Source organism: Drosophila miranda (assembly GCF_003369915.1).
Source record: "Drosophila miranda strain MSH22 chromosome Y unlocalized genomic scaffold, D.miranda_PacBio2.1 Contig_Y2_pilon, whole genome shotgun sequence".
Taxonomy (NCBI): Eukaryota; Metazoa; Arthropoda; class Insecta; order Diptera; family Drosophilidae; genus Drosophila; species Drosophila miranda.
This window is the reverse complement of record NW_022881614.1, coordinates 9,282,099-9,305,081: the sequence shown is the minus strand read 5'-3', so window position 1 is coordinate 9,305,081 and position 22,983 is coordinate 9,282,099. Positions and strand designations below refer to the sequence as shown.

The following is a 22,983-nucleotide window of genomic DNA, read 5'->3' as shown; positions in this document are numbered from 1 at the left end:
AGCGGTGCAGATGAAACACCGCGGATCGCTTTGACAGGTTGCCGCCTTGTGCCCGTTCACGCCGCATCTGAGGCAGCATCCGGTGCGATCCACCGCGCTCTTGCACCTGATTGCTAGATGCCCAAACTCCAGACACCTGTAGCATCGTCGTTGAGCTGTCCGCTCCCGGATCCTACAGCTTGTCCATCTGACTTTAAGTTCCCCCACCATGAGCAGGGCTCTTGCCTGCACGGGCGGCAGGCACACAACTGCCAGTTGCGTACCAGCGAACGATGGCCTCAGGCTTTTAATGGCGCTGGTGTCCACGCTGGGGGCGTCTATCGATGCAGCTATCGCTGCTGCGATGTCCACCTTCTCGACCAGGCTGTCGAGATCCCTGACCCCCACGCAGAGTTCTTCTGACACCGCCCTGATGCCCGTCTGCAGTCCCCTGTTTGGGTACCGGTAGTGGCGGTCTCAATTGTCCTGGTGTGCAGCTTCTCGAAATTGTTGACCACCAGGGCCTGAAGGGTTACCACTCTCAGGGCTAAATCTCTCATCACGTTGTCCACGTGCCGCTGGTCGTTCATCCTCTTGACCAGCTCATTGGCCCGAGTACCCAGGTTTTTTAGCAGCTCTAATGGGTCAGAGTGCGGTCGCTCCTTCTCTTTGCCATCCGGGCCGGGCTTGAACATGCTCGAGCCCTGAGCTTTCGCAGGTGCTGACGGTGGTGGGGATCTGGTAAGGGCGTTGCGCCTACCAAAGACTGCGTCCTCAGTCATCTTCTCTATCTGTGTGTTTGGTGTGTGAGGGGTGTTGTCCATGTAAAAAGAATCTCCACTCGAGTTCGTTATTCCTGGCCGCAGTACGTAGTAACCGTGGTGATTCCATGGGTGTCTTTCCGTGGAGTGAGGTCCATGCGAGGGTTGACCCTGGGCCTTATGGGCACCAGGGTTCAGAGCCAGATCGGTGCTAGTTGGGATATGAATCAACCAAGCCTACGCAACCACCATAGTGGGACGGCCAGGAAGCGTTAAACGAGGCCTGCCAAGGTTTTAACGAGACGGGGGTGGTGGAGACATTAACCTATGAGCCATTTCAACAGGGGTTCAGCCTGCCTACTCAGGTCATAGAATGCCGACGGCGTCAGCCCACAGTCTAATGTACGTAAGGGGGGTTCCAGTGGGTCGTACGTAACACCTTACTGGTCTCGGTGTTACGGGCGGTATAGTGCCTACCAAGGCGCCTATGGCACCGATGGGTCCACTATAAAGTCTTATCCTGGGCATCGCTTGCCTGTGAGTGTGTGTGTGTGTGTGTGTATGTATGTTGGTGTGCGAAGGCCTGGAGGCACAAATTTTGAATGTGCCAGAGACCGCAGGAGAGGACAACCGACAACCGACGTAGAGATGTTGGGGCTTGTTGTCGTAAAAAGCCAAAAATGTATTATATATTCTAGGCACAGACACAAAAGCTGCGTTGACAAGGGGCCGCCGGGCCACCTACGAAACAAGAGTTGAACTTTTGAGTCCCAGTCCCAGCCACAGTCACCCCTTTCGCCTCTCATCTCCCTGGCCACTCTCCTTTAAAGACCACGAGGGCAACGAGTCGAATCTCGTCTCACCTGACTCTGGGCTGCAAGAATTTACCAAAAATTACTGCAAAATTTACATCATTTTCAGTCAAGTTTTATCCGAGCAACTGTATGAGTGCCGATATGTGAGTGTGTTTGTGTGTATATGCAGGGGCTGTGGAAAATACTCCTAAGTAAATGAACATGGAGGAAAAAGGCCAACAGCCTAGAATGCAGTCAGTCCATGGCTCTCTGTCTTTCTATGTGACTCTGCTCTGGCCAAGTCAGTGGCCATCCTCTCCTGACTGTAGGGGGGGGGGGGGGGGGGGGGGGGGGGGGGGGGGGGGGGGGGGGTGGCATTTATGGGACGCGTTGAAACAGCACAAAATAACATGAAATAAATAATAACTTTTTCTGCTTTTGACTCTCCGTGTTTTTGCCCCCGAGAGTCCGGGAGTCGACTCTCGAGTTAATTAAAATTTAAAAGCCGCCGCCGTACTCGTGCGGCAATTGCACATCCAATTGCCATGTTCGGAGTCGCAACACAATGTTGCAGCAGCCGCAGTTGTGCGACTCTAACGCTTAATATAATGGTTAGTGGTATGCTGTCATAACCGTTGCTGCTGCTGCTGCTGCAACTGTCATTGTTACTGTTACTGTTACTGTTATGGTGTCGTCATTGGCAATGTCGAGTTGAATATGATTTTGCGGGAGCAGGGAAATATCCTTTCGTTTCATTAGTAGTTTGCTCGAGAGCCGATCCCAACAAAATTCGCTTCAACAGTCCACCGCAATTTCATTAGTCGATTTTTATACCCGATACTCAAAATGAGTATTGGGGTATATTAGATTTGTGGTAAAAGTGGATGTGTGTAACGTCCAGAAGGAATCGTTTCCGACCCCATAAAGTATATATATTCTTGATCAGCATCAAAAGCCGAGTCGATTGAGCCATGTCTGTCTGTCCGTCTGTCCGTCCGTCTGTCCGTCCCCTTCAGCGCCTAGTGCTCAAAGACTATAAGAGCTAGAGCAACGATGTTTTGGATCCAGACTTCTGTGATATGTCACTGCTACAAAAATATTTCAAAACTTCGCCCCGCCCACTTCCGCCCCCACAAAGGACGAAAACCTGTGGCATCCACAATTTTAAAGATATGAGAAAACCAAAAACGCAGAATCGTAGAGAATGACCATATCTTTTAGATTGCAGAATCTGAATTGGATCGTATTATTATTATAGCCAGCATCAAGAAAACAATTTCATTTTTTCTCGCCCTGTCTCTCTCTAACACACACGTAGCATAGGCGGCTTTGCTTAGAGTAAAACATTAGCGCCTAGATCTCAGAGACTATAAAAGCTAGAGCAACCAAATTTGGTATCCACACTCCTATTATATCGGACCGAGACGAGTTTGTTTCAAAATTTCGCCACACTCCCTTCCGCCCCCGCAAAGGACGAAAATCTGGGGATATTCAAACATCTCAGAGACTATTAGGGCTAGAGTAACCAAATTTGTTATCCGCACTCCTGTTAGATCTAACTATAAAACGTGTATCTCAAAATTTCGCCTTACCCCCTTCCGCCCACACAAAGGACGAAAATCTGTTGCATCCACAATATTGCACATTCGAGAAAACTAAAAACGCAAAATCATACATAATGACCATATCTATCAGATTGCTAAATCTGGATCAGATAGGATTAGGAGTGTGGATACCAAATTTGGTTGCTCTAGCTTTTGTAGTCTCTGAGATCTAGGCGCTAATGTTTTACTCTAAGCAAAGCCGCCTATGCTACGTGTGTGTTAGAGAGAGACAGGGCGAGAAAAAATGAAATTGTTTTCTTGATGCTGGCTATAATAATAATACGATCCAATTCAGATTCCGCAGTCTTAAAGATATGGTCATTCTCTACGATTCTGCGTTTTTGGTTTTCTCATATCTTTAAAATTGTGGATGCCACAGGTTTTCGTCCTTTGTGGGGGCGGAAGTGGGCGGGGCGAAGTTTTGAAACATTTTTGTAGCAGTGACATATCACAGAAGTCTGGATCCAAAACATCGTTGCTCTAGCTCTTATAGTCTTTGAGCACTAGGCGCTGAAGGGGACGGACAGACGGAAAGACGGACGGACGGACAGACGGACAGACGGACGGACGGACAGACAGACAGGGCTCAATCGACTCGGCTATTGATGCTGATCAAGAATATATATACTTTATGGGGTCGGAAACGATTCCTTCTGGACGTTACACACATCCACTTTTACCACAAATCTAATATACCCCAATACTCATTTTGAGTATCGGGTATAAAAAAAAAGCAACAAAAGAACAGAGCAGAACATTTATAAATCTCATCCAGCAAATACAAAGTAAAATGCTTCGTTATTTATGGACCTTTCCCTGTGCTTTTTCTCCCCACGATATCTCTCATCTCTCTCTCTGTCTCTCTCTAGTTTGCCTTTTGTTCGAAAATTGTCAGGCGAATGACACACATTTGTTGGGTGGCTTGGGGGAGTAGGGAGGAAAACGAGAGAGAGAGAGAGAGAGACGAGTGGTTAAAGTAGAAAAAATGCAAAATAAAATCATAAATTTATTAAAATGCAGCAGCGGCTACCAGTTTTCCCGCTTTTCCTCGCCACCCACCCGCTGTGAAAATATATTTTCATGTGTATGCGATGAAATCTACATGCAAATTTTTAAAAACTCCAACCAGAAACAGAAACACCCACACCTATGGACAGTAGAACACAGGGACAGAGCGGGACGGGCAGGACGTAGCGGGACGTAGGGGGTGGTGGTGTGGCGGTATATTTGACATATAGCTGCGTCGGTTTTACAACGTCATTTCTGGTTTTGTTGAAATATTAAAATGGATGACACACAGAAAATACATATGCCGCTGCGACTTAAAAAAAATACCGTACGACGATTGCACAAGGGGCGGGGCTGTAGAGACAAAGAGAGAGATAAAGGGTGTGGGAAAAGTACACACTTTTAGTGCTGACAAATATTTGCTTAATCGATTAACTATTTTTTGCAAAACAAACCATAATGAAGGGGCATTAATAATGCCTCCGCACCATTGTTACGAGGGCGCATTAGGTGTTGCATGTTAAAATATTCATAGTCATAGATCGATAGAGCATAATGGAAGGCCCAAAATAATTGGTCTTTCTTGTATGGCATTTTAAAATAACTTCATTAAGTATTTGTATCAGCATTGTTAAATGGTACCTTTTGGCTTTCTAATATGATGGCATCGGTTTAATGGGTAGACAGAGGTTGCAATAATCGCCGAGTAAATTCTGGGCATCCTTTTATTGATTTCACTTGAACTGCTTGAAGAATAAACCTTTTAGACCCATCTTACAGGTAAACAAAACCCCACTATACACACTGTGTGTAGGAGATTGTCATATATCATTGTGTATCATCTTTCCCCAGGTGGCTGTGTAAATCGCCTTCAATCAAATAACTCTTCAAAAGTGCAGGCGAAACTTTATCCTTGGTACAAGCATACAGAGGGAAGGAGAGGAGGACGACAGGAGGAGAGTGTGTCTGCTCACTGGACGACCAGTGTTGAGAAAGTTCCACCAGTTACGCCTCCTATGTTTGGCTTTGATTTAACATTTTGTACGTTTACCTTACAGTTTAACTGGAAGAAAACGCACGCCACGCCCTCATCAGGCCCCCATCCAGCCCACATGCTAGTTCAGTCCCTCAAGCCAATCCCCCATGTCCCTGCACAGTGCCTTGCCTCCCTTGGGTGTCCTTGCCGCCTGAATTTTTCTACACTTTCACATTGGCAATATCATTTGGCCCATGGGTCGCCGTGGGAGTTCAAGCTGAAGTCGAAGCCGAAGCTGAAATCTACTTTTCCCTGTTTTCCAGTTTATACCCTACAAGAGGGTATGGCGATTGTGCAGAGATGTTTTAGTGCCACAGAAGGGATCGTTTCTGGCGCCAGAAGTATTACTGATTAGCCTCAATAGCTGTGGCATGTACATATTGTTCTATATTTGTAGGTAAACTCTTCCGTTTTCTAAAGAATATTCTACCCATTCACAAGGTCCACACGTTTTAGGAAATGTTAATCAGAATCCCATAATTCTATCATATATACTAGACAATTTCCTAGGGTATCTATACAGTTGGTCCATGGTGCAACCCTTTCTTTCTAGTTCCTTGTCCTGTGTCCCCTGTGCGGCAGGCTACTCGACCGTGTTCTGTTCTGTTCGGTTCGGTTGTGGCATGGTCCAGAGTAGTGCGCGCGTAACTTGACTTCGACTTGGACTGTTAGTGGAACTCGAACTGGAATCTGAGCCATGCCACACAGATAAAGTTTCCACCCACTACACTAATGGCTCTTTCGCCTACAGTTAGCCGGAACTGCTTCTCCTTCTTTTCCCCCTTTTAGTGCTGCTCCTTCTTATCCTTGTAGCGATGTTGCGGAGGATGGGAAGAGAAGGGAAGGGAGAGTTGACAACTTTTTTGCTGTCGCCGCGTTGTTTTAGTTTCAGCTTTGTTCTGGTCCTTTCTTTTTATACCCGATACTCAAAATGAGTATTGTTATACCCGATACTCAAAATGAGTATTGGGGTATATTAGATTTGTGGTAAAAGTGGATGTGTGTAACGTCCAGAAGGAATCGTTTCCGACCCCATAAAGTATATATATTCTTGATCAGACTCAATAGCCGAGTCGATTGAGCCATGTCTGTCTGTCCGTCCGTCCGTCTGTCCGTGTGTCCGTCTGTCCGTCCGTCCGTCTGTCCGTCTGTCCGTCCCCTTCAGCGCCTAGTGCTCAAAGACTATAAGAGCTAGAGCAACGATGTTTTATATCCAGACTGTGATATGTCACTGCTACAAAAATATTTCAAAACTTCGCCCCGCCCACTTCCGCCCACACAAAGGACGAAAATCTGTGGCATCCACATTTTTAAAGATACGATAAAACCAAAAACGCAGAATCGTAGAGGATGACTATATGTTCTAGAGTGTAAAATCTCAACCAGATCGTATTATTATTAAAGCCAGCATCAAGAAAACAATTTCATTTTTTCTCGCCCTGTCTCTCTCTAACACACACGTAGCATAGCCGGCTTTGCTTAGAGTAAAACATTAGCGCCTAGATCTCAGAGACTATAAAAGCTAGAGCAACCAAATTTGGTATCCACACTCCTATTATATCGGACCGAGACGAGTTTGTTTCAAAATTTCGCCACACTCCCTTCCGCCCCCGCAAAGGACGAAAATCTGGGGATATTCAAACATCTCAGAGACTATTAGGGCTAGAGTAACCAAATTTGTTATCCGCACTCCTGTTAGATCTAACTATAAAACGTGTATCTCAAAATTTCGCCTTACCCCCTTCCGCCCACACAAAGGACGAAAATCTGTTGCATCCACAATATTGCACATTCGAGAAAACTAAAAACGCAAAATCATACATAATGACCATATCTATCAGATTGCTGAATCTGGATCAGATCGGATCATTTTTGTAGCCAAAAGCAAGAAATCGATTTGCAGTGGCTACGCAGCGCCCGACGTCACGCTCAGACTGATTTCTGTCTCTCTCGCACGCACTCTTTGTCGTGTCGTTTAATATTAGCGGCGTCTGCCGGAGGAGAGCCATACTGACTAAGTATCGGGTATAAATGTAGAGTTGCGGTCTCCGCAGCAACTCACAACGTTCCCCCTCGTTTCTCTTTATTATACCCGATACTCAAAATGAGTATTGGGGTATATTAGATTTGTGGTGAAAGTGGATGTGTGTAACGTCCAGAAGGAATCGTTTCCGACCCCATACAGTATATATATTCTTGATCAGCATCAATAGCCGAGTCGATTGAGCCATGTCTGTCTGTCCGTCTGTCCGACCGTCCGTCTGTCCGTCTGTCCGTCCCCTTCAGCGCCTAGAGCTCAAAGACTATAAGAGCGAGAGCAACGATGTTATGGATCCAGACTTCTGTGATATGTCACTGCTACAGGAATATTTCAAAATTTTGCCCCGCCCACTTCCGCCCCCACAAAGGGAAAATCTGTGGCATCCACAATTTCGACGATACGAGAAAACTAAAAATCGCAGAATCGTAGAAGATGACTATATCTTCTAGAGTGCAAAATCTGAACAAGATCGTATAATTATTATAGCCAGAATCAAGAAAACAATTTCATTTTTTCTCGCCCTGTCACGTAGCATAGGCGGCTTTGCTTAGGACGAAAATCTGTTGCATCCACAATATTGAGGATACGAGAAAACTAAAAACGCAGAATCATAGATAATGATCATATATATCAGATTGCTGAATCTGGATCAGATCAGCAGCGACCGACGTCACGCTCAGACTGATTTTCTGTCTCTCTCGCACGCACTCCTTGTCGTGTCGTTTAATATTAGCGGCGTCTGCCGGAGGAGAGCCATACTGACTTAGTATCGGGTATAACTGTAGAGTTGCGGTCTCCGCAGCAACTCACAACGTTCCCCCTCGTTTTTAGTAGTATTTTTTTAAAGTGTAGTTGGTTTTAGTTTTTCGCGATGTTTTTATTTTGTGCGCCGGGAAGCAGTACGGGAAGACTTCCATGTATGTACATGTGGGCGTGGCCTTGGATGGAAAGTCGCGGTTGGCATTCGTTTATGATTGCCATATCCTGCTCCGCTGCTGCTGCATTCTGCTCTTCCGCATTCAAAATCTCGTCCACAATGGCTTCACATGGAAAGCACTCTATTAATCAAATTTCAAAATGCCCTCGGGGATTCAAAGCGAAAGAAAAGGCAGTGGCATACCACCCACTGGAATACAACTACAAAGAAGAGGTGAAAGAATAGAGCTATTGCTCTTATAAAACTACTCTTTGGCTTTCGAAATCCAAGATTTCATATAAGTTACAACATCTGCACGAGTACAATATACCCGCGTTCACCCCAGGATATACCAGAATATAATTAACTTTCTGTTATGCCTGCCCTCTCACTCACTCGCTCTCTCTAGTCCAATTAGAAAAGTGCAAGGAATGTCGAGCAGATTGCAGCATATTCGAGAAATAACCCCACAATGGACCATAGAAGCATATAGAGAGAGGGAGAGAAAGAGAGAGCGAGAAATGTAGCATGCATGGACGGACTCCTGCTGCTGCCACATAAAAGCCTGCTGCACTGTCCATTCAATTTTTAATTTGGGTTTTTGACAGAGACAGAGAGAGAGAGAGAGAGAGAGAGAGAGAGAGAGAGAGAGAGAGAGAGAGAGAGAGAGAGAATGAGATTTTCGGGGAACATTCTTTTGCTGACAAATTGTTATGAAAATTGCGAGTGGATGCCGCCCGGATGCACGGATGTGCGTTTGCCCTGGCTTCCTGTCGTGCAGCCAGGACCCTCTTACATGTGCACTTGCAGGTTACTCCGCACAGAGGCTGTGGCTGCACGTGGCATTCGGGCCCGTCCCTAAGTCCTTAAGGTTTCTCTAGGTCCCTATCCGTACCGTACCCTGTACGACTATCAGTGTGTGTGCTGCCAAGGACTCAACGTTTATGATTAGGCCTCAAGCACTAGGCTTTGCCACGGACTAATTGCCAGGTTTCTTGGCTTCCTTTGAGCCCCTGCAAGGGGATGTTCCAGGGTGCAAGCCACTCTTGAAACCTTGAATCAATATTTATTTATGTTTCATCGACAATCAGACAAAAACGACTCCTTCTCGTTTATTTAGCATAAATATAAATTTATTGAAAAACTTTGCGCTGATTTTACTTCTTTTTTTCCTTTTTTTTCTCGGCTATCAGAAACTTTAAGTGAAACACAAATATATTTTCCTGGGGGTAAACTTTTCCATGGATGCCGCTGCGGCTGCCGCTGCCACTATTGCTGCCGCTGCTGTTCCATCGCCTTGTATTTTATATGAAAACTTTTTGTTTGTCAATTTTTTAATTTCGTTATATCTCCCTTATGACGAATGCCCCTCTGCGCCCCGGGCACCATCTCAAGAGCATGTGTGCTGCCTTTTGGGCGGGTTCTACGGAGTAGCTTCGGCCCTCTTTGGTGTGTGCTTAAAGTTGCTAAATATAAGCTTCCGCCTGTTTGTTTGCACTTCGGGGAAAGAAAAATAAAACGAGTACTGAAATATGTTGCACCTTCAATTGAGGATAGCATAATCATGGGAATGGCCTCAGTTAAGGTATAACGGAGGTTCCATTGTTGTGTTTTATAATTTTCTGAATAGCCGGAGGAAGAACCCATTTCAATGCTAATTGAAAGAAAAACGAAACAAATCCTTGTTAGAGAAAGTCAAAATATCTTTTGATTTAAAGATGAAACATTGCTTAAGTATTAAATATTAGATATTTGGGTTTTCCCAGCTCATTTCCCCAACTTCCCTTGGATTTCTCAAAGATTTCTTGTCACTTCTTTACCCAAAGCTCAAATGTTTTCCACAATTCGACTTCTTTTGAGCAACAACAATAACAGTTTAGGTATGCAAATCCAATCCTGCCACAAAAACAACAACAATAACAATTTGCAAGAAAAATCAAAAGATTCATGAAAAAGTTTTGCGGGAGATTTTGTGTGTTTTTTTTCTGCGTGTGAGATTTGGGCATGGAATTAAAGAGCACTTCCTCCTCCACTGTGTCGTCGATATCTAGATCTCCTTTCTTTAGCATACAAAACGAGACGCAACGCACGAAAGGAGCGCTGACAGGAGAGGCCCCTGAGGCAGTTGGAAGGATAATGCAGAGGCCCAAAACAGAGGGGGGGCCCCAAGAAGCTGGGGACCAACAACTGCTTATTTATTTATTGTGCGGCCAACACTAAATGGTAACTAAAATCAGGGGCCCCGGCACTGTGTATCCTGCCAAAACATGATGTCTACACATGTCGTTCTTCCAGAGATATATACGCAACAAAATGAGTGTTTGGTTTGGTGGCGGGGGCGGGGTCGGAGGTGGGGCCCAGCACAACCGAGTTGACGTTGACGCCACTTTGATATTTTATGCACGCTTGAGGCCGGCAACAAATAATCAAGTATCAAATTCCACACGGAATGCTAACGAAGGAGCAGAGAGACCCACACACGGAACAATTTTTTCGATGCCACAGCCACAGCCAAATGGGGATCGGACTCCTTTGCCCAAGCCCTAAGCTGTCAGCCACCACATAGGGGCAGAGACAGAGGCCGCAATTTCGGTTGTGGGGGGCGGAGGGTGGTGGTTATGGGGGCATTCCGACAAAGACAAAGCCTTGCCTCATCTGCTTGCTACCAGGTGGAAGGAAGGATGGATGGATGGATGTAAGCAGGAGCCCTGTCTGCGGTCTGAGTTTTTAGCGCGCGTGTGTGGCAAATGAACAATCAGAAATGTTCGTAAACGAAGGCTGAAGGATGTAGGACACACATAGGGCAATGACAATCTGCTGGCAAGCACATGGCTACATCTTTTGGCCCGAAAAACTCAGAAATAGCACCAGAGACAGGGATAGGGAACAGTAGGGAATTCTAAGCCGATTAACAAAGCATAATAGTTGTCAGTCAGTCGGTCAGAGGAGCCCGACAATATAGCTGATGGCGCGCGCTGCCTTTTTGTGACGCACTCGAGGGCCCGATGATAAATGTCCCTCTGCAAAGCCATGAAATGAATGAAGTATGTCCACGCATTTCCAAATCGGCCCCAAGGCAAACAACGGCAAAGAAAAGGCACCAAAATGGGTCGAAAATGGGGGAAAACAGGGAAAAAGTCACAGCAAATGGAGTGAGGTGGTTTCCTTTGAAGAAGAAACAGAAGTAGGCTACTCCATATCAGGCACAAGACACAGCGGACAGAGGACATGCAGAGACCAGGGAGAGCAAAGCCCAAAGAAAAGCCAAAGAAAAGCAAGGAAAATCTTGACATTCAACGCGCTGTCAAGCGGCGGCTTCCTTGCTGCTGCTGCTGCTGCTGCATCGGGATTTTTCAACGATTTTCGAGACAACATTCGAGGCGAAAGTTTTTTCTGGACAACTGGACACGCACACACACATACACAGACTCACACACATAAATATAAGGATATGCGATAGCAGAGGGGCGATTGTTGACCAGCCGAAAGTTGTTTTGTCTGTTTTTCTGTTCAGTTTTCTTTTTTTTTTGGGGAGTTTCCTTCAAGTTGATGCTTGACTTTGGCTTGTCCCATCCATCCATTCGTCTCAACGGTGACTAAGCCGCTTTGATTCCTGTGCGTGTGTGTATGAGTGTGTGGTGGCGTGGGGCGTGGCGGACACATCTGTTGGCCTGGTCAATTTGGTGTGCAAATTGTTTGGGCTATCCCTGGCTCAAACGCCAATAATATGTTGATAATCTGGCTAAAAAGAGGGGCTCAGAAGGGTGAGAATTGGGCACAAAAAGCGTGTTTTGGGCTAAAAGAAAACTTGGTCAACGACTTACCAGCCAAAAGCAAAAGTAAAGCTGTAAAAAAATTAGGAAACAAATATTAAAGAAAGAAAATTTAAGTAAAATCAAAGGAAAATATTTAAAATGAAGAACATGCAAAGAAAATGCGAAAAAATGTATATTTAATATATAAATATACAAAAAGTATAAATAAATATAAATATTACAAAATTATAATAATATATTAATCTAAATTTGTCTGCAAAAGTCTACAGTGTAAGAATTATATTCTTCAGTAATTTAAAGGAATTTGCTTATTATCAAAGCAGGAAAGCGGCTTTCTATAAGGAGCCAAGTGAACAATTCCCCAAAAAACAGATTTCTACCAAGCAGCCACGCATTCGAGTGCGAAATACCGTTTTCCCTGAGAACTTTCTACAGAATTGAATAAGAAAACGAGGGGGAACGTTGTGAGTTGCAGCGGACACCGCAACTCCACAGTTATACCCGATACTACGTCAGTATGGCTCTCCTCCGGCAGACGCCGCTAATATTGAACGACACGATAAAGAGTGCGTGCGAGAGAGACAGAAAGTCAGTCTGAGCGGGACGTCGGGGGCTGCGTAGCCAGTGCAAATTGATTTGTTCCTTTTGGCTATAAAAATTAACTGATCTGATCCAGATTCAGCAATCTGATAGATATGATCATTATCTATGATTCTGCCTTTTTAGTTTTCTCGTATCCTCAATACTGTGGATGCAACAGATTTTCGTCCTTTGTGGGGACGGAAGGGGGTGGCGCGAAATTTTGAGATATACGTTTTGTAGTGAGATCTAACAGGAGTGCGGATACCAAATTTGGTTACTCTAGCCATAATAGTCTCTGAGATTTGTGAATATCCCCAGATTTTCATCCTTTGCGGGGGCGGAAGGGGGTGTGGCGAAATTTTGAAACAAATTCGTCTCGGTCCGATATATTAGGAGTGTGGATACCAAATTTGGTTGCTCTAGCTTTTATAGTCTCTGAGATCCAGGCGCTAATGTTTTACCCTAAGCAAAGCCGCCTATGCTACGTGTGTGTTAGAGAGAGACAGGGCGAGAAAGAATGAAATTGTTTTCTTGATGCTGGCTATAATAATAATACGATCTTATTCAAGTTCTGCAGTCTAAAAGATATGGTCATTCTCTACGATTCTGCGTTTTTGGTTTTTTCATATCTTTAAAATTGTGGATGCCACAGATTTTCGTCCTTTGTGGGGGCGGAAGTGGGCGGGGCAAAGTTTTGAAATATTCTTGTAGCAGTGACATATCACAGAAGTCTGGGTCCAAAACATCGTTGCTCTAGCTCTTATAGTCTTTGAGCACTAGGCGCTGAAGGGGACGGACAGACGGACAGACGGACGGACGGACAGACGGACAGACGGACAGATAGACATGGCTCAATCGACTCGGCTATTGATGCTGATCAAGAATATATATACTTTATGGGGTCGGAAACGATTCCTTCTGGACGTTACACACATCCACTTTTACCACAAATCTAATATACCCCAATACTCATTTTGAGAATCGGGTATAATCAGTGCAGTCGAGTTTGTGATGTACTCGTGTACCCTTTGCAAGACGAAACTTGTTCCGCGGAAGAACCAATTGCTTTGCCTAAAGTAGGTTAGGTTAAGGCGGCAGCCGGGGGGGGGGGATAAGAGCCTCCCGCCCCCAAGCTCACTTGGACCTATAAAAGGTCCGTTGCCTAAAGTAACTCCAGTAAAAACTCCTTTCCTGTCCCGTTGACGAGCCAACAAATTCCCTTGGCCAAAACAACTGACTCTCTCACTCCGCTGCATGAAAGACAGATCTGGCGGTAAATCTGGCGTTAAATCGCCTTCAAAAACTTGAGATATGGACAGCCGAATCGAAGTTTACACTGTTTTCGGGGAGCTCAAACTTTACTCATCAGATATGCCTCTAAGTAAGTATTTATAAGGCTGTCTGATGCGGCTTTCGGTGCTCTCCTGCTATGGTGCAAAAGGAAAACTTTGCTCGGCCACAGAGTTCCTGTATGTGTGGAACGGCAAGCCAAACATAATTCCAAAGCTTTTGGCCAAAATGTTGAGTAGGTTGTTTTCATAGAAATGCGATAAATACTTTTTCAGCAGTCCACAGGCCGCTGAGCAGAGCAGAGTAGCAGCAGAGAACCAAAGGAAGTGGTCTACGGCTCTCTCTGCTTCTGCAGGAGGAGGCCTCCAGCGGAGGCGTGTGATGCGAAGTGGTTGCCTTGGAAAACATGGAAATGCCAAAGTAAAAAGTTTCTGATGGCGCAACAACGAAATTCAATTGAAAACATATAAAATCTAAATTTATGAAGTCCCTTATACCCTGGAATACCCCAGTCTCAGCCTTGCCTTCCTTTCTGTTCGGAAAACTTTTGACTGTGGTGCCAGGGATCCTGTGAAGTTAAACAATATGCAACCCCAGGCCGCAGGCGTTGGACCGCTGAATTGGCCTGGTCTGCTCTGTAAATTATGTTCCACAGGGCGTATGCGTGAGCGTATATGTGATCCCTCAGATTGGTCATACGCCCTGTTAACTGAGACGAAAAATGTGTGGGCAGGAGAGGGCAGGGTGCTTCGTATATTACCGAAAACTTCTGGCCAGGCTAATGCAGTCTTCTCTGTTCTGCTCTGCTCATTGTTCCATCTTCTTGGCCATCTTTTTGGATACTTGGCAAAGTTTTGTTGCCCTTTTTTCATACTTGAACTTCGGCCTGTGCCTCTCCCTCGCCCTCCCCCCCAGGGCTTATTTATTGGCCGAATTTTATTATTTGATGGCCAGTGGAAGAAAGTTTTTGACCAGCCTCGAGCCAGAACCATCGGGAGAGATTCGCAGTCGCAACCAGCGAAATCGAAATCAATTTCGAATCCATAACAATTTTCGGCATAATTTCCGCACGCTTAAAACCCTGAAAATTCCATTTACTCGATAATGCAACGACAAAGGCCGCAGCACCGCTTTGTCGATCCGCAAAACCCAATTTCTTTACCCACAATAAACTTTATGTTGATTGAATAAAAGTTGCGTCAGGAACACACACATACATGCCGCACACACGGCCTTAATGGCAGTCAAACATTTCACTTTAAATTAAATTACTGAGCCACATACACACGCGAAAAGAAAGAGAGAACGAGAGAGAAAGAGTGGAGAGCACTGCGCAACGTGGGCAGCGGTGGAAGCAGCAGCCGCTAGGCACAATCAGTTTATGGGAAAAGCTAACGAAATCAGTGCCCCGTCTATATCAATATAAAGCAACGCTCAAATCGACCTGGAAACATAGATAGATATACTGGGAGGGATGGTTCTTTGTGCAACACTTACCGTTCTCCTCCTCGATGTTGCGTGTCATGGTCGTGGAGGAGCTGACACGGACACGTGTTGCTCCAGCCGCCGGGCCATTTAGCGTGGCCAGGACGAGGCACACCAGCAGGCAGCAGCAGTGGCAGCAGAAGAGCGAGGCCTGGCCCATGATGGCCCTGCTCTCGATCTGTGTTCTGTGTGTGGTCTTTGCAGTCTGTGGAAGAGCTTTGAGGTTGGCAGTGGCTCGGCTTTGGTGGGTCCTGGTCCAAGTTCGTGTACTGTGTCTCCTCTGCAGTTTCTCTGTGGCAACGCCTTTCTGCTTCTCTTCACACTTTTCTCTGTCCCGGAAACATTTTGCTGTAGCTGATTCTTTGGCGCGAATTTGGTATACAACTTATTTATCGCAACTGCTGTGAAAGAAAGCGATAGTCAGAACATAGGGAGAGATTGTTAGAGATAGACAGAAAGCGAGAGAGAGAGAGAGAGAGAGAGAGAGAGAGAGAGAGAGAGAGAGGGGGTGAGAGCGTCATGCAACATTTGTTGACATGTCAATAAATAAAGTAAAACGAAATGAAAAATCCGAAAATAAAACAAGAATTTCATTCCATTTTACAGATAACTGCAGTTTGTTGTCGCTGCTGTCGCTGCTGAGGGAAATCCTATTGTGAGAAATTTATTTAATTGCCTCTATTTTTGGTTTTTGGAAAATTTGTAAGCAAATTCATTGCACTTTTCCCCCCATTCGCCCATGCCACAACCATAACAGAGGGAAAATGTAATTTATGTGATTTTTGTACAATTTTATTGGGTTAATTTGTTTGTTTTCACTCTTGAATTTATGGCAATTGTAACGCACGATATTTATGCGACTGAAATGTTAAATTTATATAGTATTTTCAAACCCAATTATGGAAAAAAATGCAACACGACACAAACCAATGCCTGACAAAATATAAGTGTAAGTTTCTCATGGATTAGGATTTAAAGCGTTGATTGATGGAGAGTTAGGCGGAAACTTGATTTCTTTAAGATAATTGATTGTGTGTCCCATGGATTGTCATGGTTTTTTAAGCCATTTCATTGCATTTCTACAGGTGTTCTATTAGAGGAAAAACTCTTTTTTTTTCACTTTGTTCGAGCCACGTGAAGAACCGAATCCGATAAAAACAAATGGAGACGGTAAGAAGGTCACTGCTTGGGCTATGAACAAAACCAGAAACAAATGGGTTCATCCATTTTGCATTGTGTCCTGACACGCTGAAAGGGTTGAGTCCTTTTTGCCAGCTTTGTTCTGAATTTTATTCCTGATCGATGGATTAAACGCTGTTCCTAATCAGAAGATGTTGGGTAAATTTAACCAATCACCATCCCAACACACATGGCATACTGGCATCTCAGAAAGCTAATTAAAGGGCTCCTGGCGAAGCCTGCTCGCACGTTTTGACATCTACAAATCACAGGCCGTTTCCGCACACAGAAGCGTCACTGCAGCGTCACGTACGCGTACACCTCAATATTTTAAAACATATTCTGCTCCCGAGGATAGGGGCTTCTTTTATTTAAAGATTATTTATAACATCCACTAGGCGGAAAGCAGTGAGAAATCGGCATTTGGAATGCCGTCTGCGTACATATTTGTTATAATTTATGTGGGCCATATAAATGACTAACAACACACGCCACACGCCTCCTGGCGGGCTGGCAGGCTGGTAGACACGAAAGAGGGAAGATGGAAATGCCAGGCTTCAGCGTGCCAGTATGGTAAAAGATGTGCCAAAGTATCCTCGTGCGCGTGTAGATCTTTAAAGAGCAAGGAGCATGGTGAGTGTGGGGCAGGCCCAAGGAACGTGCCACCATCAAAGTTCAATATGACGACGACGCTGACGATGATGGTAGAATTGGGAATGGAAATGGACGTGAAGATAGAAGAGTGGCATGTGGTTATGGCTAACGAGTACGAATTTCTCTTTGGATTTGGCGTTGTTTTTCTTTTCCCTCGATGGCGTCTGGATTTTGCTTTTACCTTTGTGTAGCGTAGCAAAAAAAACTCAATAAACGATAAACAGGAAAACGGAAATCGGAAACTGTTTCTAAACTACGACTACACTGCCACCACCACCGCCAGCACATGACGCAGATTCGAGGAAGAGGCTGCGAGGTATCGACATGCTTTTATGATATATTGACTCGCTTCTGGCCCCCCTCCGATTTTTATCGAAGGACAGATAGCTTTTAGCTCGCCGCACTACTAATTTTATTTGTGCCGAAACGTAACTAAAAGTTGTGTTTTTGTGTTTATTTTTTATAGTTTTTAAATGGAAGCCGCAGCCGTAAATAACATTTTGGCACAGGTCGGAGCGGTGTTCATGCCCTACGCTTGAGCGAGTGGTTGAGTGATCGAGTGCTTCGGCACTTAATCATCCATTTCGAGTTCCAATTTTCTATTGGGGAGTGTGGAATGTCGTTAATCCACTGGCCAATGGTTTTCAATTTCAATAAAGCAAAGCCCGTGCCGTCAGCCATCGGGTGCTACAGGGGGACAAACGGATGACGGGTCGGCTCGCACAACTGTGAACTCGGAACTGAGGCGAAGCCGCTCCGGTTAGTAATACCCGGTGCGGTCTGCGTCTCACAGGGACACAGAGGGTTGCGACACTTCCACACCGGTGGAAGTGCGACTATACTCTCCCCGTGAGAGCGGCTGGAAACAGGTCCTAGCACGGTCATGTCTCTGCTAGGATGCTGGCGAATGGTAGTCGGGCGGAGAGAAGAAAACTCTCAGTGAAATTACCCCAATCCAAGGTGACACTGTTATATGCCGAGGGATGCATGGCCGGGGGGTGTGCCCGGTCGATAATATGCAGACTCTGGATACCTGCCGACCTCCAGTTTAAATCAGGCTTCCCGGGGCAAGCGGGCTATGCCTCGGGTGACCATCCCCTTCCCGCCTACTCGTGGGAACTACTATGTCAAACACTCTAAATATAAAAACCAACAAAACCGCAAAGGAGCTCGGTACTCCTCTTAAAGTACCGGAGGGACAAGCCAATCCCTCTGCACCAGCGCCTGGGAAATCGGGTCCAAAGAAGACGGGGAAGGAGACTGAGTCGGTCCACCGTCTTCAGGCAGCAGCCGCAGCGAGGGGGGGCCCGAAAAGCCAATCGGGTCCTTCCAAGTCGGGTGGCTCCAAGGGCTAAGCGGATACAGGGTGGCTGCCAAGCAGAGCGTAATCGCGGCTGGTAAGCGCACCGGGACCGAAGAACCCATGGGAGCCACGGCGGGCAGCGTCTCTGCACCACGGGGTGGAAAGCCGTCGTACCAGGACAGGAGACGAGCGGCTTTCATCCTGTCCAACGAAGACCCGAACTTCAAGGCGTCAGCCGAAGGAAAGGAGCAGAGGCTGTGGGCCTGCTCAATCCTTCCCCTGTTCCAGCCAGCCAAAGCCGGAAAGGGCGCAGCTAAGGCCGCCAACAAGCGGCAACGCTCAGCGGAGGACCCCGCAAATCAGCCAGGCCAAGCCCAGCAAGCCAAGCGGGTGAAGACCCACCTCACGAACCGGTCGTTCGCTGAGGTGGCGAGGGGCAGGACCCTGATCGGTGTCCTGGACAGGGGCGCCGAGGACGGCCATGTCCCTCGCGATAAGTGGCACCTGGTGGAGAACGAGCTCCAGGACCGGTTCCTACTGGAACTGGAGGAGAACGGCGGACCACCGCCAAAGTGTGAGGACGCAGGGTGGCAGCCTGAGAAGATCCTCAGGTTACTGCAGGTCTGCAGCCCCCACCTTCCTACAGCCGATTGGAAGGTGGCAAAGGTGGAGGATATCCAAGGGCAGAGGCGCCAGATTATCCTCGTCCTAAATGAGGAATCCATTGATCTCCTCGCAAAGTCGGACGGTGTAGTGGATTATGGCTACAAGAAGGTCACCATATCCACTTACAAGTCCGATCGCAAGGGCAGGCAAGCGGAGGTCGAGCCAGACCCGGAGCTGCCGGAGATCCCGAAAGAGGGGGCCTCGTGCGAGGAAGACAACCCGGCGTCGGATGCGGCGTCCATGATGTCGGACGATATGTTGGACGACTACGCGTTCGACGAGAGAGACCTAGCCAGAGGTCTCAGCCACATCGTTGTCGGGGAGGAGCCGGAGTCCCCTGACAGCGATCTAGAAGCAACAATGGTGGAGGCGAGCCTCAGGAATGTCGTTGACGCTCCTGCAGATAAACCTCCACCATTGTAAGGCAGCATGCGCTGCTCTACTGCTCCACCTGGCCAAGGGTGGAGCCGACATAGTCCTCATTCAGGAGCCCTGGAGCCTCGGAAACAGGGTCTCCGGTCTGAGGACTTCTGACTACAAGCTATACGTAGCTGAAACCGCAGGTAAAATTCGTACCTGCATTCTTGCAAAAAGAGAGCTGCACTTATTTTTGCTCCCAAATTTCAGCAATGAAGACCACACCGCAGTGAGCCTCGAAGGCCAGGAGCGCTCACTGACGATCTGCTCCGCATACATGGGCATGAACAACCAGACCCCCGTCCACACGCGCCTCTCCGGGCTCTAATCGCAGACTGCTCGGCCAAGGACATCGGCCTAATTGTGGGGTGCGATGCCAATGCACATCACTGTCAGTGGGGAAGCACTGACACAAACGAAAGGGGTGAGTACCTTTTCAGTTACTTACTGACCACTCAGATGGTCTTATTAAACCGGGTCGTGATCCCACCTTTATTATTAAAAACCGCAAGGAGGTCCTGGACCTCACGCTTGCCTCTCATGAGATACAGCGTAACATTGTATCCTGGAGGGTCCTGGAAGAGCACTCCTTCTCGGACCACAGGTACGTGGAAATTGTCTTCTCCTTCTTAGTCCCGAAGCCAGTCCGATTCCGGAACATCAGGCGGACAAACTGGACTCGGTACTCTGATTACCTCTGTCGTGTTCTCCCTGAGCCCCCATCTGAGGAGGAGCTCTCTACGGAGGCCACGACTCGTCTTCTTAAGATCTTTACCGACGCCTGCAATAAGGCGCTCGACAAAGCATGCCCCTCTGGCAAGAACAGAGGCCGGAAGAAACCTGAATGGTGGAATCCGAAACTGGGTGAACTCCGGAAAGCCTCCCGGAGACTCTTCAATAAAGCTAAGGCTGAAAACGTTGAGCAAAACTGGGCCGAATACAAGGCCAGTCTGTCAACCTACAACAAAGAACTTAGAAAAGCCAAACGCGCCTCCTGGCGTAAGTTCTGCAGCGAAATCGAGAGTAACTCAGAAGCCTCACGCTTGCGCAGAGTTCTCTCGAAGACAACACCCACCCTGGGCTACTTGAGGAACACCGACCAGTCGTGGACTACGTCCAGCGATGAGTCGCTAAATCTTCTCCTAAATACCCACTTCCCTGGCTGCGATGAAAACAGACCCAACTACCTCGCGCCTTCTTCTGTCGCCTCAAATGCCATCCTGAGACTGTTAAGCCAGGAGAACATTTCCTGGGCGATCAGAAGCTTTAAACCCTACAAGTCCGCGGGGCCAGACGGCATTTTACCAGCCCAACTGATTCACGCGGGACATAAAGCCATTAACTGGCTCAAAATAATTTACGAGGGAATTTACGGACTAAAATGGGGAATGACCCCCTATATAGTTCTGTGGCTCTACACCGCCATCATACGACCAATCATGCTCTACGGAGTGGTGGTATGGTGGCCAGCCTTAGACAGAAGGACATGCCTCAATAAACTCAGCAGAGTTCAACGCATGGCAGAGCTATGCATAACTGGCGGGCTACGCACTACTCCAGGGGAAGCCCTGGATACTGTGCTGGACCTCCTCCCTGTGGATCTCATGGGAAAGAAGGTGGCAACACTTTCCGCCCTCAGAATGAGAGAAGCCAGACTGTGGAAAGCATCCGCGGTTGGGCACTCGGGAATCCTGATGAGACTCCTAGTATTCCTTGTGATCACCTCTCGACGTCCTTCCAGGTATCAATCCCACCTAGGGAGGACTGGGAGATGGGCGAACCAGGACCTGCAAATGCGGTCCACTTCTACACTGATGGCTCAAAGCTAGACGGCCGCGTGGGAGGCGGAGTCTACTGCAGCGAGCTGAACATCAGTCATTTCTTCAGGCTCCCGGATCACTTTAGTGTGTTCCAAGCGGAGGTTGAAGCCATCAAGGAGGCCATTTCGATCGTCTCCAAACTACTTCTAGATACGCACTTAGTGTGCGTCTTCTCGGACAGTCAAGTAGCTATCAAAGCTCTAGGCTCAATATCGTCGAACTCAGCGACTGTAAATGACCGCCGACGAGCTAGCCAGGCAGGGTACTACGATTCCTCTCCTATCGGAGAGGTAGCAAGTAGCGATGCCCTTGGCTACGTGCAGGCTCCTAACGCACGAATTGTTCGAGCAAAATGCCAATAGGAGATGGCAGCAAACCGTTTCCTGTAAAGTCTCCATATTGATATGGCCACATCGATCGAAGAAGCGCTCAGCAGAGCTGTATAAACTCAGCAGAGCACAGTGCTCCGCAGTTACTAGAGCCATTACGGGACACTGGCAAATCGGCACTCATGCCTCTAGACTGTCAATCCCTCATAACGACTTCTGCAGGAGTTGTCGCGACGAGGAGGAGGAGGAATCGGTCCCCCACTTCTTCTGCCACTGCCCAGCTTTTGGAAATCGTCGTCTTCGTATTCTCGGGTCCGCTTTCCTCACGGACATTTCGGACCTGTCCGAAATCAAACCAGGGACCTTGTCCAAATACATCCAAGCCACCGGATGGGACTGCCCTTAACCTGCAGTAGTATGCTCTCACGGTTCGGGCAACGCGAAGGGCACTTGCCCATGCGGCAACACAGCGGACCTTTTATAGGTCCAAGTGAGCTTGGGGGCGGGAGGCTCTTATCCCCCCCCCCCCTCCCGGCTACCGCCTTAACCTAACCTAACCTAAAGCCCGTGGCGAGTGTTTGTAAATAGTTTGTAAATAAAAAAATAAAATACAATTTTATAATAAACACAAAAATATGCGGAGCGAAAACATTTGGATCTAATCTAAAAATCTGTTCGAAAAACACTCGTCTGCATGTGTGTGCCATTGGCACTGCAAGTCCATGATTGAATCACGGGGAAACGATTGAAAAATATACCAAAAACCTGTGTTGGAACGTGGAGATGATTAAATATACAATTCTGTGTTTCTTCGTTGGAGCTTAAACTATTGGAAAATATAAAAAAAATTTTGAGTAGCACTCCACTCTCAGGAGTCGGCTTTAATGTGTGGCAGCTCTCGAATCAACTTGAATGCAATCCAATCGAAGCGATTGGATAACATCATCATTGTTCAAGTCGATTGTTCAATTTTCATTTAACGGCAATCAATGCCAAACTTTTGAGTGTGTATGGCCCACAGAGGACTGGATTTGAGTGGATGTGGCGTCTCGCATCCCATCCCTCCTGGGTATCTTTAATGTGTCGCACACCCACTCACATACAGACAAAATCCATTTACTTTGCTGCCAAAACTTTGCAAATCAGTTTAGACTCTGGGAAAAAATATTGAACTTGTGTGCAGCCAATAAAATGTGACTCACACTAGCTAATGCCAGCCAGACTGTGTGCCCCACTGCGTATATGTAACCTGCTGCTGCCTGTACGTGTGGGATGGGAGGTCGGTGATTTTCTATGGCGTGTGCGGGGAAGGAAGGCGAAGCTGCACATTGTGCCAGTTTTCG

At 46.9% G+C, this 22,983-nt stretch overlaps 1 pseudogene; it reads right to left on the bottom strand.

Moving 5' to 3' along the window:
• LOC117192999 overlaps positions 1-22,983 on the bottom strand; it is a 174,288-nt pseudogene that overhangs the window by 123,107 nt on the left and 28,198 nt on the right.